The sequence below is a fragment of the Echinops telfairi genome, unplaced genomic scaffold, assembly GCF_000313985.2.
Source record: "Echinops telfairi isolate 266 unplaced genomic scaffold, ASM31398v2 ScPeMD7_18;HRSCAF=68, whole genome shotgun sequence".
In the NCBI taxonomy this organism is placed as follows: Eukaryota; Metazoa; Chordata; class Mammalia; order Afrosoricida; family Tenrecidae; genus Echinops; species Echinops telfairi.
In genome coordinates this window covers 69,589,213-69,603,258 of record NW_022103915.1, presented here as the reverse complement: position 1 = coordinate 69,603,258, position 14,046 = coordinate 69,589,213, and the positions used below count along the sequence as shown (strand labels likewise).

The 14,046-nt window shown below is 42.1% G+C and overlaps 1 protein-coding gene and 2 pseudogenes across 3 annotated transcripts in view; 2 read left to right on the top strand and 1 right to left on the bottom strand.

The window, feature by feature from the left end:
* The first annotated feature begins 298 nt into the window (after positions 1–298).
* Positions 299–14,046, top strand: part of MIPOL1 (mirror-image polydactyly 1) — a 391,526-nt gene continuing 377,778 nt past the window's right edge. For all 3 annotated transcript variants that reach the window (XM_045288123.1, XM_045288121.1, XM_045288122.1), the window contains exon 1: positions 299–453. The gene's annotated coding sequence lies outside the window, so the exon portion shown is untranslated. The remainder of the gene's footprint in view (positions 454–14,046) is intronic.
* Positions 1,860–4,208, top strand: LOC101659789 (annotated as a pseudogene).
* LOC115868681 lies at positions 4,511–5,873 on the bottom strand (annotated as a pseudogene).

Below are 14,046 nucleotides of genomic sequence, written 5' to 3'. Positions count from 1 at the left end.
CGCCAGAATCCAGAGTTCAGTTTGGGGTTTCTTCCACTTCTCGAAGCTCCGCCCCCAGCCCTGGCTGCCCAGCTCTGCGCATGCTCAGCGCGCACCTCCCGCCCTGCCCTCTCACGCCCCTCGCAGCCCCGGGTCTCCCAGTGGGCCCTGCCACGCTCGGCTCCCCGCGCGCCTGGCGGGCTCGTCCCCGCAGCCCCGGCGCGGGCAGCCCCGCAGGGAGGTCCCTGAGCCGCGATTGGCTGACGCGGAGCCGCGCGTCGGCGGGAGCAACTCCCTGCGAGTCCGCCGCCCCGCTGCCCTGAGGTGCCCGGCGCATCGCAGGTAAACGGTTTGCTTGGGCTCTGCGGGAGCCTGAAGGAGGTGCAGGCGGACACAAGTTCTCCTGGGAACACCCAACCGCAGTCATTTTGGAGAAAGACGAGAGAGACCTCGTAGAGTCTGCACGCAGTGAAGGTTGGTTTGTTGGCCGCGCGCGGCGAGGGCGGGGGGATGCCAGACCGCTCGGTACCAGCGGGACGTCGGCACCGTCCCCGTTGTAGCAGCGGAGCATTTATCGAAGTGTGTAGAATCTACACTGTAGATGATTGTTTTTCTTTCCATCGCGTTTAGACGGCGCCGGGGCTGGCACCACCTCTGATTGACTCTGTGCCCTTGAAGGACTTAATTATTTTTTACTTCCGTTCACTCACTTTAAGTTTCGCAAAGAATGCAGTGTGTCTTAAGGCCCATGGAGCCAAGTTGTACCAAAGATACAGTTGTTGCTGCTTTGATTCCTAAGAGCCCCGGTGACGTAGTGGTTATGTGGACAGTGATCTACAAGGTGCATAGTTTGAAACCACTAGTCGCTCCTTAGGACAAAGATGGGGCTTTCTACTCCTGTAAACAGTTACAGTTTCAGAAACTCACAGGGGCAGTTCTACGCTGCCCTTTCGGGTCACTCGGAGGCAGTCTCCACTCCATGACAATTGGATTGCTTTGGTGGAGTCCTGGAGACATAACGGTTAGTCATTGGACTGCTAACTGCAAAGGTTAGCAGATCGAAGCTCCCAGCCCCTCCGCGGGGGAAAGACAGGGCTTTTTACTCCTGTAAATAGTTACGGTCTCAGAAACTCATGCGGGCATTTTTACCCTGCCCTACAGGTCACTGTGAGTCGGAAATGTCTCAGTGGTGACTCGGTGGCAGTGAGTACCCTGCCCTATAAGGTCTCTATGAGTTAGAGTTAACTCGGTGGCAGTGAATGCATAATAGGTTACAAGTTAGACTGCAGAGTTAGCAGTTCAAAACCACCAGCCATTTCACAGAGAAAGAGGAGGCTTTCTACTCTCATTAATTGTTACAGTCTGGGAAACCTACAGTGGCACTGGTACCGTTCCTGTAGGGTTACTATGTGTTGGAACTGATAGAATGACAGAAGTTCTTTGTAATATTGGAGAGCCCATATTTCAGACTGTAAGGTGACATTTTCACCAGTGTTTATGAAACACTTTTATCTATGGATGAAAGGAACTGGATAAACATAAGATTGCAATATTCTTAGACAAGGATCGTAGGGAAAAAAACCCACTTTCAACAACTGTCTTTTTTGAAAAGGTCTTTTGAGCATTTTATGCAAAATGTAATATTTGTGGTAGTTGAAAAAGTTAAGTTGAAACAGTCAAACAAAGGCATTTTCTCCCCTCCTACCTCCTTCCATAATTTTGTCATAGAAAATCAGCTTTCAGAATTTCACCTCATGATTTGGTATTACCTAAAATGATGTTTATGTAATCCCAACAAACAAATTTAAAAAATCCAGTTTCTATAGAGTTGAATCCTATGTAACGATGTACCAGTAAAATGAAAAGAAAGCTGGAGCAAGATGGCCGGGAGCGAGGCTGGGGTCACTCTAGGGCAGCTGATCTCGCAGGATCTCCCAAGCTTGGATGTTACCAAGTTGACACCACTGTTGCATGAAGTCTTCAGCAGACAAGCCACCACTAAAACAGGCACAATTGGTCACATAGCTCATGAGAAGTCTACAGTTGTAAAAAGCTGTTTCTGGAGCCCACACTGTCAGGTTAAAAAATGATCTAGAAAGAAATATTGCCATCAAGCTTGGATATGCCGATGCTCAGATTTATAAGCTTGATGACCCAAGCTGTCCTCAGCCGGACTGTTATAGATCCTATGGAAGCAGAACTCCCTATGATTTTCCTACACAGACATTCCAGGGACCCAAGGGAACTTCAACTTGGCCAAGCATGTTTGCTTTGTGGACTGTCTGGGCCATGATATTGTGATGGTTACTATGCTGAACCGGGCCTCAGTGATTCCACTCTTCTATAGATAGCTGGTAATGAATCTTGCCCTCAGCTGCAGGTTTCTGAACATCTGGCTTCTATGGAAATCATGAAACTGAAACATTTTGATTCTACAAATAAAATTGATTTGGTGAAAGTCCGGCTAAAGAGCAGTTGAACAAAACCTTGCCTTTGTCCAGGGTACAAGTAGTAGAGGGAGCACCGATTATTCTAATTTCTACTCAGCTGAAGTACAGTTTCAAAATTATCAGTGAGTACGTAGTAAAGAACATGCTGGTACCTCCAAGAGACTTTACTTCAGAACCCTGACTCATTGTTATTAGGTCCTTTGATGTCAATAAACCAGGCTATGTAATTGGTGACCTTATAGGGGGAGGGTTACCTGCAGTAGTATTCTAAAAGGACTGTTAAAAGAGCCAAGAGATAAAAGTTGGACCTGGCCATGCTTCCAAAGATAGCAAAGAAAAACTCATGTGTAAGCCAATCAGTTCCAAAAACCGTGTCACTGATTTTCGGAACAAGATGATCTTCAGGTTGTGATAGGTAGATGTATTGTGCCAACCTGGCCAATAAGAACATGTGATATTAATAAGGTCACAGTTGGAGGGCAAGGAGATAAAGGGTTCGTCAAGCCACACCTCTCTCTCTTTTGCTTTCTGGTGATCGGACCAGTGTGCAGCTGCCTCAGCTAGTTCTCCACCTCAACTTGTGAGCAACACTCCCTGTTGGACACCCAACCCAGGGATCTTGTCACTATAACTTGAGGTTCCTTTGAGACCTGCTTCTCCATGCTGCTGGTGTGTACATCACTTGAGGCTTGGGACTGTCGGATATTGTCGTATGGCTGACTGTTGGTGCCCTGTCCTGCTGTTTGCTGCCTGTGGCTGGACTACCTGCATTGCTCTGTGGAACACTCAGCTGTCTGCTTCCTTGACCTTGGACCCAGCAGGCTTTGAGAGTTGAAGGACTTCCAGTACACTAACTGTTCCATGGAAGTGAGTTGAACTGAGCCCTCTGTATTTCTGTGTTGACTAATTAGCTGTTATATTCCTTCATGCCGCATATATCCATCCATATCTCTATATCTATATTCATAATGTTCTGGTTTTGTTTCTCTAGAGAACCCTGACTAACACACAGCTCTCGACAGTCTTACTGTATGTAGTTGGAGCAAACATTGACCTCACTGAGCTGACAGAATGGTCAGGCAGGTACTTGGTGTCATAGGGGCTTGACCTGAGATCTTCAAAAAGTTGGAAATTTCCTACCTGTTTCCCCAAAAATAAGACAGTATTTTTTGCTCCCAAAGATGTGCTAGGTCTTACTTTCAGGGGATATCTTATTTTTCCATGAAGAAGAATATGGTACACATTTATTATTTATTGTTTTATTAAAAGAGACTTCGCACTTGCTGTCTGCTCCGGCTGTGCTGCGGCCCACATTGAGCTGCACAGCAGCGTCCGCCACTACGGTCCAGAGTCCAGAGTTACGGTAGCTTCGGTAGGGGCTTATTTTCGGGGAGGTCTTATTTTCGGGGGGATGCCTTATATTTCAATGAGAGGTAAAACTATAAGTAGGTCTTATTTTCGGGGGATGTCTTACTTTGGGGGAAACAGTGTATTTACTACTCAGATGGCTTCTCGGTGTAAGCACTGAAAGAGACAAGAAAGCAGCCAGAGTGCAAATGCTCTGGGGATGAAGTCTCAGGGTGAACATAGGATCACTGTCAACCGCAGGAAGAGTTAGTGCCGTGAAGGCTGGGTTGGACAAAATTGTTTTGACTAATCCTGTGTGCATAAAAGTAGGAGAAAATATTGCCTTTAACCGAAGAGTTGAGAAACACTGGTACTTAATTGGCTAGGGCCAGATAAGGAGTGACAATCAAGCCAACAGTAGGTGATGACTGAAGACCTCGAGTTAAATAATAATATATTTGGATATATTTGGAATTTCCCTTCCCAACCCTAGGTTTATATTTTCAAAGCAGTACCACAATTCAATTTCACAGCTCAGTACCTTAGTAGTACCCATAAGGTTATTCTCAGTATTTGGGGATGAAAGTTGAGCCTCCAGTACTAAACTACACTCTGTATTAAGTGAATAATTATTGTAATATTGAATTTACACTACAATTTAGAAAAATACCTGATTCCAAGTAATGTCCAATTAACGCATTGGCAGTAAAATGATTTGCTACAGTCAGTCTTTGCTATAGCACACATGCCACGTGAACCTATTTGAAATAAAGTTTTTCTAAAAAATAAAGCTGACTTTCCACATAAAGTAGTAGGAATTAAGGTGAGAGGCAATAATACCAAATAAGGTAGGTGAATGGAGAGATGTCTTCAATTCCCTCCCCCCATCCCAAAGGCAAAGATCATAAAGACAAATTTTTATTGTATTTTAAAAATTTAAGAATGAAACATACATCAGTGTTTTCGAAGAGGGTGATACTGGGTACTGGAACAATGGGAGGAGACTGTAAAATGAGGTACCTATCTATACTTTATCTGGGGAGCCTTGGTTGTCTGATGGTTATGCACTGGGCTGCTAACCACAAGGTCAGCAGTTTGAAACCAGCAGCCACTCTTTAGGAGTCTTCCCCAAATAAGTTACAGTCGCAAAAACCCACAGCAGCAGTTCTATCTTTTCCTAGAGGGTTGCTGTGAGTTGGCAATGATGCCATGGCACTGAAGTATACTTTGTCCTCGATTATGGATTATAGTACAGAAATGTTTCATTGTCAGAGGGCACTGAGTAATTTATTTTTCCTTTCCTGAAAAGAGCCAAATACATTTGGGAACCTATGATATACACACAGAAGAGTTCCTGGTTAGCTCAAATGGTTAGGTACTTCCTCACTAACTGAAAGGTTGACAGTTCAAATCCACCCAGAGGCATCTTGGAAGAAGGTCTAGAAATCTGCTTTAGAAAGATCACAGTCTTGGAAACCTAATGGAGGACACTACAATTCTGAGCATATAGGATGGCCAGAAGTTGAAATCACCTAAAAGAGAACTTGGTTAAAATCAACTAAAAGAGAACTTGGTTATTCATTTGTTTATATATGGAAGTTTGTCATAAGTATACATACAGGTCTTTGAATTTTCACAAAGTATACATGCCCATGTAACCAGTCTTAAACCAAAAACCAAACTCACTGCCATCAAGTAGATGCCGACTTATAGCAACCCTATAGGACAGGTTAGAACTGCCCTATGAGTTTCCGAGATTGTAATTTTTTTTACATGTTTCCAATGTAAAGTTAAGTCATGAGTCAGGATTCCAGGAGAGAAGTGAGGAGGGCCAGTCCAAATCTTCCCAGGAAATGTACCTTCTGCTTTGAGGTCGTCCCAGGTGGACACCCAGGACCTGGGGCAGAGATACTTGTACACACATTGACACCACTGACCCACAGAGACATCAACCTCTTTGGTGTTCATTGCCTTCTTGCAGCTGTGGAAGTCCAGGTAGTTATGCTAGCAGTTCCTGGTTTGGTTCCAGTTAGGAAAGTGACTGTCAAAAGGGGCAGTTCGGTAGTTCTTGATTTTATTCTGTATGTCTTCTTCCATGATGGGGACTCATAAAGGTGCCCCCTGAAAACACTGGCAGCTCAATGTGACCCTCAGAAAAGATGCCCATTCCTTGATGCCCGATACCTGATCCCATTGACACCTCGTGATCACACAGGCTGGTGTGCTTCTTCCGCATGGGCTTTGTTGCTTCTCAGCTAGATGGTTGCCTTTAAGACCCCAGATGCTATATCTTTTGATAGCTGGGCACCATTAGCTTTCTTCATCACATTTGCTTATGTACCCGCTTTGTCTTCGGCAAGCATGTCAGGTAGGTGAGCATCATAGAGTGCCATTTTAATAAAACAAAGTGTTCTTGCATTGAGGGAATACTTGAGTAGAGGCCCAATGTCCATCTGCTAACTTAATACTAAAACTATAAATATATGCACATAGATCTATTTCCCCATCATTGTATATAAATATATTTTCATATATACATGCCTGTATTTAGACCTCTATAAATGCCTTTTGCCTCCTAGTTCTTTTCTCTATTTCCTTTTACTTTCCTCTTGTCCGACTATCATGCTCAGCCTTCATTTGGGTTTCAGTAATTCCTCTAGGTTTGTGAATGAGGGGGATTGCAGAGTGGAGACCCAAAGCCCATCTGTAGGCAACTGGACATCCCCTTACAGAAGGGTCACGGGGAGGAGATGAGCCAGTCAGGGTGCAGTATAGCAACGTTGAAACATACAACTTTCGTCTAGTTCTTTAATGCTCCCCCCCCCCACTATCATGATCCTAATTCTACCTTAAAAGTCCAGCTAGACCAGAGGATGGATAATAGTACAGTGTAAAAACTGGAAACACGGGAATCCAGGACAGATGAACACCTCAGTACCAATAACGATAGTAGCAATACCAGGAGGGGAAGGAGGAGGTGGGGTAGATAGGGGGAACCAATCACAAGGATCTACATATAATCCCCTCCCTGGGGGGCAGACAATAGAAAATTGAGTGAAGGGAGATGTTGGACAGTGTAAGACATGAAAAAATAATGATAATTTATAAATTATCAAGGGTGAGTGAGGGAGGGTGGGTCGGGGAAAAAATGAGGAGCTCATACCAAGGGCTCAAGTAGAAAGCAAATATTTTGAGAATGATGATGGCAACAAATATACAAATGTTCTTGACACAATGGATGTGTATTCGATTGTGATAAGAGTTGTATCAGCCCCCAATAAAATGATTTTTTTAAAAAAAGACACCCGTTACAGACCACAGATTGTGTCTCTATATGAGAGTAGAAAGCCCATCTTTCTCCCGAGGATCTCCGAGGTGGTTTTGAACTGTAGACCCGATGGATTGCAGCCCTAAGTGTAACCACTACACCACCAGGGCTCTTTAACCAGCACTTATATTTAAAAAAAGAACAACAACCTTACTTACACCTTAGAGGTTCAGAAGGTCTATTCCGTCCTCCTTTTCAAAGATAACCAATATCCCAACTTCTAATATTATCCATGGATTTTACCGTTTGTTCACTTTTTATTATATAACTATATAGTCCTTTGAGTCTGTTTACTTTTGCCCGATATTGTATATGGGAGCTCCATATATATGTCATAAGCCAGTAGTGCATTTATTTTCCTTGTGTATGGTATTTCATCCAGTTTGGGAGGCTGCTATGAACATTTTTGTAAGTATTTTGGTGAATATTTTTCACTGGGTGAAATGATTGTCTTGTCAGATGTACAAATGTTTAGTTCTGGTGTTTAATATATTACCCATAGGGGTTTTCAGCTTTTGGAACTTGCGTCATTTATTTTTCCCATCCAAGTGAGTGTATGGTGTTGTCCTGGGTTCCATGTCGGGCTGCTAACTGCAAGACCAGTGTTCAAAATCACCAGGAGAAAGACAAGAGTCTCTAGTCCCATGAAGAGTTACAGCCTCTGAGACCCACAGGAGCAGTTCTGTTCTGTCCGACAGACTCACTATGAGTTGGCATCTAGTCAATGTCCGTGAGTTTTGTTTGGAGAGGAAATGTATAAATATATCACTTTTATGGGGTTTAAATTTGCATTTCCCTAATGACTAATGGAAGGAGAAAGAATGAGGCTTTCTACCCCCAAGAAGAGTTACAGTCTCAGAGACCCACAGGAGCAATTCTTCCCTGGCCTTTAGGATCAAGATGAGTAGAATTGATTGGATGGGAGTGGGTGAGTGAGTCAACGACGAATGATACTATCATATGTGTATCCATCATTTGTATATTCTCTGTTGCAGGGGACATGTTTTTTTTTTGTTTGTTTGTTTTTTTCCAGAAAAGGGTCAGAGAGTAAATATAGGCATTCCTCACTTTGTACAAGTTTCAGTTAGTCTTAGGTAAAGCTGGAACTTCCTATAATATAAGCTTTTTGGTTCCATACATCTCTCTGATACGTTCTTCTTTCCTCCTCCTCCTGAATTTTTCTTCTTTAACAGCCCTTTAATAAAAATGTAAAAACCATTCTTAACATACTGTACACAAACGGACCACAGGCCAAATTCAGGCTGTGCCATAGTCTACACAGCTCTGCTCTGACAGAAAGTAGCTGGGCCATCTTTTGCCGATTGGTTGCTGGAGAATTTATTAATTGGCCTGGCTTGCATTGGAGACACTCGGCTATATAATCGTGTTAAGCTGCAGTTGTGGTAGTATTGGAGGTTTGAATTCTAGATCTCTGCATTTTTGTAGTTTTTTAGATTTGACTCGCTGGCAGTGAGTTTGGTTCTGTTTGGATAAGACTAGAGAGCTGTTTGAGACTTCCTTGAACAATTTTTACTACTTCAATTTTTCCTTAAGCTTATCAATCCGGAGGGGAGACAGTGAGAATGAGCATGAGAGAGAGAGACCTTCAAAGTGAGAAAAGGAGATACAACTCTCCTTTGATATTAAAGACAAGACCAGGAACTCCTGCAGTGACGTACCAGGACGGGTCTGGAGACTTCAGATGACTGAATTCTACAACTACTTTGCGAACTCCTGAGGAGCAGATTGTCTTTGGAGCTGCTCATTTTGGGATGGTCTGATTGATGGGATACTTGATTGCATATAGATAGGTTATGATTTGGGGACATGAAACTCACCAGTGGATCCCGTGCTCAGGATGAAGGTTCTCTTAGACTTACATGTCCCCTTGTGCTGCTCACTTCATCATCTCCTACTGTTTTCAGTTTTACTGGTCTTCTCTTTTTCATTGGGCATCACCAAAAACTTACCTGTATTCTATCTCTGCCCACTACTGAGGTTAACGTTTTTAGCTTCATATTCTTGAGGACCTGGCAGGTGCAGACAGTTAGGCTCTCAGGTGTTAACAGATAGGTTAGCTACTTGAGTGAGCTGAACAACCAAACAAGACCAGACACACTGTCATCGAGTCAATCTGACTCATAGTTACCCAGAGTTTCTCATAGGACTGTCCCGTAGAATTTCTGAGAATGCACCAAGACTAACTCTTTATGGGACTGGAAAGGCCTTTCTCCCTCAGAGTAACTGGTGGTTTTGAACTGCTGACCTTGTAGTTTGCAGCCCTATGGGTAATCACTATGCTCCCAGGGCTCCAAAAAAAAAGCAGATGTTGAAACTACTCCATTGCAACTGTTTTGCTATTTAGGTGGTCTATTAATTTAGGCATATATTTAGATATATGCTTCTAATAGTGTTTGGGCGCAGTCACCTATCAATGTGACCCTAGCATATTTTTTCAATCTTATTTTGAAGGATTATGCAAATATTGTTTTAATATAAGCTGTTGTTATGTTTGAGCCCATGTTGCAGCCACTGTGTCAATTCGTCTTATTAAGGGGCTTCCTCCTTTTTAATGACCCTGTGTTTTATCAAGCATGACACCATTTTTCAGGAACTGATCTCTCCTGATAACATATCCAAAGTACGTAAGATGCAGTCTGACTGTCCTTTTTCCAAAGCAGATTTGTTTGTTTTTCTGGCAGTAGTGTCACTTGCATTTTGAAGGTTGTTAATAGTCTTCCTCCACTTCTGATACCACATTCCTCATCTACTCCAGCTTTCCAAATTATTTGTTTAGCATACAGATTCAGTAAGCATGGTGAAAGATACAACCCTGATACACACCTTCCCTGCTTTTAGACTATGCAGTGTTTCCTTGTTTTCTTTATTTTCAACGACTGCCTGTTGATCTGTGTACAAGGTCCACATGAGCACAATGAAGTGTTCTGGAATTTCCATTCTTGCAGTGTTATACATAGTTTGTTATCATCTACACAGTTGAATGCTTTTGCCCCTCAATAGAACACAAGCATCTTTCTTGTATTCTCTGCTTTCAGCCAAGATTCATGTAACATCAGCAATGATATCCCTCATTCCATTCCGTCTTCTGATTTTGACTAGAATTTCTGGAAACTTATGATCTTCACAGTTGAATGCCTTGAGTTAGTCATTACAGCATAAGTAAACATCCTTCAGGTATTCTCTGCTTCAGCCAAGATCCATCTGACATCAGCCAGGATGTTCTTTGTTCCACATCCTCTCTGAATCCAGCCTGAACTTCTGGCAGCTCCCTGTCAATGTACTGCTCTGACCTTTGTTAGATGATTATCAGCAAATTTTACTTGCATGGGATATCCTTGATAATGTTCTATAATTTAAGTATTCTGTTGGGTCACCTTTCTTTTTAATGGTACAGATATGGATCTCTTCTAGTCAGGTGGCCAAGTAGCTGTCTTCCAAATTTCCTGGCACGGAGGAGTGAATGCTTCATTAGCTTTTTGAAACATTTCAGTTGATATTCCATCAATTCTTGGAGCCTTGTTTTTGGCGAATGCTATCACTGTAGCTTAAAAACGTCTTCCTTCAGTACCATTAGTTCTTGTTCAGACGCTACCTCCTGAAATGGTTGACTGTCCTCAAGTCCTTTAGGTATGGTGACTGTATTCTTTCCATTTTCTTTGGATGCTTCCTGCATCACTCCATATTTTGTCCATTGACTCTTTAAATATTGTAAGCCAAGGCCTGGATTTTTCTTGAGTTCTTTCAGTTTAAGATATGCTGAGTGTGTTGCTCTTTTTGAGGTTTTAGCTGTAGGTCTTTGCCCATTTTATTAGAATATTTTACTTTCTCTTCTCAGGCTGCCCTTTGAAATTTTCTGTTCCAATCTGCCTTTTATTTGCCTCTGCTACTCTACTATTAAGAGCAAATGTGAGTCACCTCTGATTTCACTTTGATCTTTTCTTTCTTTCATGTCTTTCTAATGACCCTTCGCTTTCCTCCTGAATGAAGTTGAGGTCTTCTCACAGCTCATCAGGTTTTCTGTCTGTGTTCAATGCAGAAAATCTGTTCTTGAAATATTTTTAAAATTCAGGTGGGATATACTCAAGGTTATATTTGGTTCTCGTGGATTTGTTTCCATTTTCTTCAGCTTCAACATGATGTTACATATGAGCAAACATTGATGGTCTATTCCACAGTCATCCCCTGACCTGGTTTTATCTGCTGATATTGAGCTTGTCCATTGTCTCTTTGCACAGATGTAGTAAATTTGGTTTCTGTGTATTCCAACTGGAGAAGTCCATATATGTAGTCGACATTTGTGTTGTTGAAAAAGGTATTTGCTGTGAAGAAGTCATTGGTCTTACAAAATTCTATCATGGAATCTCTGGCTTCAGTTCTATCATCAAGACCATATTATTCAATTACTGTTCCTTCCTTTTTGTTTCCAACTTTTGCATTCCAATTGCCAGTGCATATCAATGCATCTTGACTGCATGTTTGATTTCATATTGAAGACATTGAAATTCTTCAATTTCTTCATTACTTGCTTTTGTGGTTGGTGCATGAATTTGAATAATAGTTATATTAATCGGATTTATCTGAAGGTGATAGATATAATCCTATCACAGATGGCATTGTACTTCAAAATTGATCTTGAAATGACCTTTTTTGACAATGAACGTAACACTATTCCTCTTGATTGTATCATTATGGCATAGTAAATCTTATGATTTTCTGATTCAGAACAGCCAATACCAGTCTGATTCAGCGCATGAAGGCCTAGGATATCAATCTTTATGGGTTCCATTTCAGTTTTGATTAATTGAGTTTTCCTAGATTTATACTTGTGCATTCCAGGTTCCAATTATTAGTAGATTTTTGTAGCTATTCCTTCTCACCTTGAGGTGTGTCCCATCAGCAAATGAATATCCCCATTATCCCCATAGGTTTTGCTCAGTTCTCTTCACCATGTTCCACTCTACTTTGAGACAGCAGCTCCTTCAAAGTCACCTTTCGAGTCCCTTCAGTCCCAAGGGGCCATGCTCTGGCCCATCTGACAATCATTGCTTTGCTTCCATGCAGTAGGCCTCCAGTATTAACAATGCTTTCTTTTCTTTTTTCTTTTTCAAATCATTTTATTAGGAACTGATCCTGGCATCACACCTTTCCATAGTTCAGTCATATCAAGCAGTGTTGTATAATCGCTACCACTGTCAGAACATTTTCTTCCTTCTTGAACTCCTTGATGTCTTCTCCCCCTCGATACCCTCCCACCTTGCCTGCTGTACCCCCAGGAACCCTTGTTTTAGTTTTCGCCTCTAGATTCACCTATCCAGGGTTTCATATACCAGAAATCACATAAAAGGGAGTCAAGAAGGCTACCAACAGTGACAAAACACAACAGAGACAAACCCAATATGAAAAAACCCACAGAAAATATTAAAAAACAGATGAAGCCTAAAGTATCAGAAGGGAGCTCAAGTGAGAAGGTTTTACCTGTTCAAGTCCTGACAGTGTTTGGGTGCTATGTGTAAAGTTCCTAGCGGCTACTTCCTCTGAAGTGGGCAGCCAATTCCCTCTGGCACTCTGTTATTCTGGAAGCTCAACTAAAACCCGTTGACGTGGGTGACGCTAATGGCGTTTGAAATACCAATGACGTAGTTTCCAGCGTCAGTCACAGCAGCAGACAAGGTATAACAGTACGACAAACTGACAGACAAGTGGTGGCAACCCTCTTGACTTTTCACAAGTATCAACTGTCCTACAGTCTGATGCTGTGGTCACTCTTCAGCTTCTTGGATTATTGGATCAGTAAATAGGTTGAATGAGTGTGGAAAAAGGAGCTAACCCTGATGCATTCCTTTCCTTTAAAAAAACTCACAGTATCTCATGGTTGTGTCCAAAGAGTACTTCTTGGCCTGTGTGCAGATTTCACATGAGTACAATGAGATGTTCAAGAATTCCCATTCTTTGCAATGTTATTCATATAATTTTTTGATGCATTCAGTTGATTGCCTTTGCATAGTAAAAAAAAGATCTTTCTGGTATTCTCTGTTTTGAGCCAAGATCCATCTGACATCTGAAATGCTAAGGATTTCATTTCATTTGGAATCCCTGTTCCATGCCCTTAATTTCATTACAACACATAAACCACCACTCACAGACTAGTGGTGAGTGCTTGTGAAGTGCAGTGATAGGGAATTGAACCCTGGTCTCCTGCAGTGAAGGTGAAAATTCTGTCACTAAGTGATTGCCTAATGGGTTTGAAATGTTATCTCATTGTGGGTTTCACTTCTTTAATAAGTAATGATTTTGAAGATCTATATGCTCTGTGGCCATTTGTGTAATTTCTTTGAATGAATCTCTGTCCAAGTGCTTTACCTGTTTTCAAAGTTAGGTTGTTTGTCTTTTTTATTGTTTTGTGAGAATTCTTTGTTAAATCCTTATCAGATTTGTAAATATTGTGTGCTTGTGCTTTTATTGTCAGATCTAAGATTCTAATGTTAAATCTGAGATCATGAAGATTTATTCCTGTGAGTTGTTTGCTATTGAACAGGTTTATATTTAGTATTAGCCAGCTGGACTCAGTTTGGATGATTCTGATTTTGCTGGCAACATCCAAAGCATCATAGTCAAGATCCAGTCGAACATAGGCCTTCTTCTCGCCATCAGGTGTTTGACCTTGGCTGTGTCAGTGTCACCGAGCTTCTTTACAGACTGTTTCATCTGGTGCTTGTTGGCCTTGACATCCACAATGAACACAAGTGTGTTGTTATCTTCAATCTTCTTCAAGGGTAACTTGATGATGGCATAATGGTCCAGCTTGTTTCTCCTGGGAGGCGCTCTTCTGTGGGCATTTGTGCTGCCTTCTTAGCGTCAAAGCCTTGGGCTGCTGGAAGGTGGCTGTGTGTGTGTGTGTGTGTGTGTGTGTGTGTGTGTGTG